Source organism: Scleropages formosus, chromosome 12 (assembly GCF_900964775.1).
Source record: "Scleropages formosus chromosome 12, fSclFor1.1, whole genome shotgun sequence".
Classification (NCBI taxonomy): Eukaryota; Metazoa; Chordata; class Actinopteri; order Osteoglossiformes; family Osteoglossidae; genus Scleropages; species Scleropages formosus.
Window position 1 is genome coordinate 29,203,872 of NC_041817.1, and position 4,492 is coordinate 29,208,363.

Genomic DNA, 4,492 nt, shown 5'->3' on the forward strand with positions numbered 1-4,492 from the left:
TACACTCCAGATTATTACTGGACGACCCGCACTTTCAGGTTCAAAAATTACGCAACCAACTACGATATAAGTGTCTTCAGAGAGTGAGAGAAAGATTCCAGAAAAGCCATAATTTCCATAGGACAGCAGTTAAAATTATAACCGTCCGTCCGTCCGTCCGTCCGTCCTCCGTAGGTGCTTGTCCTAATGTACAGAAAGGTTGCAGTGAGCTCAGATTTACTGAACATTAATACCTGTTGTCCAGTGCAGTTACCAGACCACGGTGCTCTGGAATATATTGGGTGCTGCTTTTTTGAGTGATATTTCTCCAAATAAACTGTAGAAGCATTTGGGCAGTTCACGAAAGGCCTGTCTGAAGAGCGGTCGTTTCGATGGTTAATTTTGAACCCAACAGAATTTGGTTATGAATCTGAGCGAGTTTACGAACGTGGTTCTACAAAGAGCAGACCGATCTGCTGCTACACGCTGACACTGAACCGCAGAGCAAATGGGATAAAAAAGAGCAAACTTTTATATTCACATCTTACTTGCAGGGACTGCAACATATGCGGCAGAAATTAGAGCCCCAAAAATAATCGTCCCCGAGTTTGAGTGACGGGCACCATGTGACGCCGGACTTGTGTTGCACCTGATTGCCTTACTGCTGACGCCCTTAAAAAGAGCGCGGGCCCAACAGGGTCATCAACGCGGCGCTCGCAGCAGCTATTCTTGGCTTCTCCCAAATTGCTGCACGGTGCTGCGCAGAAGCCGGGGACGGCGAGAGGAATTGCCTATCGCCGAGAAGGAGCCGCTCAGCAGGGCTCCGCCAGCCTGCAAAGTTCTGCAGGAGTCTTCGAAGGTGCGAGTGACGCCGGTGGAGCTGCAAGGAGGACGAGAGCCCATCAAGCAGCCAAGACAAATCGAGAAGGCCGCAAAAAGATTGGCGTCAGCGCACCGCGCGCTGCCGAGGAGCACCTGTCGAACCCAAAGACACTTACTCGTGAGCCCGACGACACCTGGAGAAGATGACAGAGACCCGAGGAGCTGCTCGTCTTCAGGAAGAAGCTCCTTGTGCCGCAGGAGCTCGGCTCGGCTTCGGCAGGAACCCCGCACGCTGGAGAGGAGCAGAAGGTCACAGCTCTCTGCGTTGATTGTCTTCTTCTGCACGCCGCTCGCACCCGGAGCCCGACGGGAGCGCTCCCACAGCTCACAAGTGCTAACATGGTTCTTTCCCTATATATACCGGGCTCTCGGCGTGAGCAGCAGGGCACTGCCCCCATTGGCCACATCCCCGAGGCACCATGGGACTGCAGAGCCATGTTATGCAGCTGCCCTCATTTTACCCACCTGTCAGTCATCGCACTGTGGTGGGGGGGGGGGGGGGGCAGTAGAGCGAACCGTGTTTAAAGCTTCACTCGCTCTCTGGTTACTCGTTACCGGAGGAAGCACAATTCTGGAAGATCTTCTGGAGCTTCGCAGGATCCACAGGAACTTCTCAACAAACACATGAACATCTTCCACGTGTTCAAATGGAATTTATTGTGGAATTTAAAACACGCTATTGTTGCACACACATCATCATCCTGAACTGCGGCAACTATCATGTTTGCAGCACGAGGACAAGAAATGTCCACCATGAGATGTGACTTTGTCTTTAAATGACACTCGATGAAAAGGGCGTCTCGGCTGCATTTCAAACATAAAGCCCCGTTTACCGCGGTAATGAAACGGAACACGAGCTCTTCACTCAACCACTCATTTCCAGCAAAAAGTTTCATTCGTGTCCTTATGGCCTCCACCATAATTCTGTACAGTTCTGATTTGGTCTTGACCACTTGTGCCCAACACTGTGACCTCAAGCCCCTGTGCTGCACTAAGTAAAGAATATTTTTTAAACAAGTGTAAAATGAAAGTGAACAGTGAGTTTGAATAAATATGATTCCATGGGAAATACAAGAAAGTGAGTTGCAGAAACACAACACTCCACAAATGGACTTTGACTGAATCACATTTTTAAATATATATATCATGAAATTAGCGTGGACAAAAGGAGATGAAGGCACGTGAGGAAACGGAGAGACAAGGATTACACACTGCAGTCGTCCAAAGGCTGTGTATGTTGTAGTGCTGTGAGCAGAGTGACGGACGGAGGTGCGGGGCGGGCAACCGGGACTGGCACTGGGACTGGCACTGGTTGCGTCCTTTCCCAGAGCGTTACTCCCCGGCTCCTGAAAGTCCTGCCGTCTCTTCCCAAGGCTCTGAGCAAGTCTGGCTTCGCTCTGCAGCAGGGAGCACAATGAGGGAGGAGGAGGAGCACCGTGAGACCGAGTGTCCGGGGCTCAAGATGTCACCGACACGATTGACGTCACCAGCGCTTACCCGCCACGAGGACTTGCGCTGAGCAGGAAGTTTCTCTCTCCTCCTTGGTGGCCACACAGATGTACTTCCCCGAGTCAGAGAGAAGCACAGCCCTCTTCAGCAGCACATGGCTGTCGCTTTGGCTCTGAACCTGAAGAAGAATGAGAAACACAGCGGTCGCTTGGCTTCTCCCTTCTCTCACCCAGGAGGCTTTCTTCTGCCAGAAGGTGGCAATGGCCAGAATGTGAGCAGCAGCCTCCATCCGTGTGGAACTCACTCTGCTTTCTCCACAGGCCACCAGCTCCCCGTCCTGGGTCCAGGTGACGTGGGGGGCAGGTCTGTCGGAGACCACGCCCTCCGGGAGGAGGTCGTCCCCCACCGGCAGGGCCTTGTCCTCCCGGCCCCGGAGGACGTGGGGAGCGTGGCCCTGCACTGGGAGCAGGACACAGCATGGACGTACGTGTGTGTGTGTGCGCGCGTGCGTATGGGAGAGAGAGAGGGGGACGTTCACGTCCATCACTACATGGCTGACAACACATCTATGTGCCGCTGTGGACTACAAGAGAGCACAACCACTCTGCATGTTTAGGTAAGCGTCACGGTGGCGGTGAGTGACGACTTGTGCGCAGGTTGACGGCACCATTCCAAGCTCCGTGCACTGACAGCTCGTGCTTTGAAACACGCTCTGGACAGTGTGTACGGTGTGTACAGGCTTCCCCCACGTGATAAGCGCTTGAATTCTGAGCACATCGTTTGTACCGTACAACTCGCATGACGAGCTACAAGTCACACAAAAAATGAGTTACATGAACAGAAATTTCAGTTCAGAATAGGAGCCCCAGTGATGTTGAGCACCGCTCAAGGCGAGAAGCCCCCCCAGCCCCCATCGCACCACCTCTGCCGAGGGGCTTTGCTTCTGCTGCTCGCGTCATCTGTCTCGTAGCCGAGTGACGCTCACAGGTACTTCTGGGAAATCTCTTAAATGTCCGTCACAGTGCAAAGCCACCATCTCTCGTTACAGGGACCCGTCAAACAAAAGAGTAACAAAGACGGTGGTGAGATGAGTCAAAAAGGCAAAGGAAAGCTTTACTTCTCAGTAGAGTACTGCAACACTTGATAAAACGCATAGATTTCTGTGTGAAGGCAAAATCCATTCTCAATAACCGCATGTCTAGTGCAGGGTGATGATGCTCCAGTCTGGACAGGACACAAGTCCAGGGCAGGACACACACACACACACACACACACACACACACACACACACTAAGGGCAATTGAGAGTCACCGCTCTGTGTGAAACACATGTAAACACAGGGTAAACATGCAAAGTGAGCACAGACTGAGCAGGATTGAAACCTTTTTTCAAATCCACAGTGCGGAAACTTTGAAGCAGCAGCGATACCCGCTGTGTCTCCCAGGAACAACAAATTAAAATAACAAAATAAAAAGAAAAATAACAGTGAGAGAAATGATGAGGAGAAAGGGGGCAGAAATACAGAGTGCACAAATGTGTTACAAGCAGTTCTCAACATGTTGGTCTTCAGCCTGGATTTAAAGGTGTCCAAAGCAGTTCCTATATTCGGGACCAGGTTTACATTTGAAATTTGGTTTTGGTTTTCTTTTTAAAAGATAATAATAACAGTGAAACATTTGTTGTTTGTGAAGGCATAACTCAATTTTCCATTTAAATTAATACTGATTCAGAGTTTTTTCCATGAGATTTAGATTTTCAGAAGCAGATTTTAAGGAACAAAGAAAAAACACTCATTATGCAAGAGAAGCCTGTTTTCCTAAAAAAGTCATTTACATTTATTTCATGCAATGAAGTAATGTAGCTTCTTTATTACGTACAAATATTTACATTCAGGGTAAGTACATTAAAGCAAGTGTACTACAGAAGGGGGTAAGATTCAAACCTGGGACCTGTGATTAAAAGGTGATGGTTCTAACCACTGTGCCACCTGCTGACCCATAAAATGTATGGCCTTAAACCCCTCCAACATGATCACACGCGCACACACACATTGTCCGAACCATTCGGGGGCGCGGGGAGCCAGAGCTAACCCGGCAACGCAGGGCGTAAGGCCGGAGGGGGAGGGGACGCACCCAGGACAGGATGCCAGTCTGTCGCAAAGCACCCCAAGCGGGACTCAAAC

The 4,492-nt window shown here is 50.3% G+C and overlaps 1 protein-coding gene across 1 annotated transcript in view; it reads right to left on the minus strand.

Moving 5' to 3' along the window:
* Nucleotides 1-1,189, minus strand: part of LOC108928134 (titin-like) — a 125,926-nt gene extending 124,737 nt beyond the window's left edge. The window contains exon 1 of the mRNA XM_029256930.1: nucleotides 978-1,189. The gene's annotated coding sequence lies outside the window, so the exon portion shown is untranslated. The remainder of the gene's footprint in view (nucleotides 1-977) is intronic.
* Nucleotides 1,190-4,492: the final 3,303 nt, after the last annotated feature.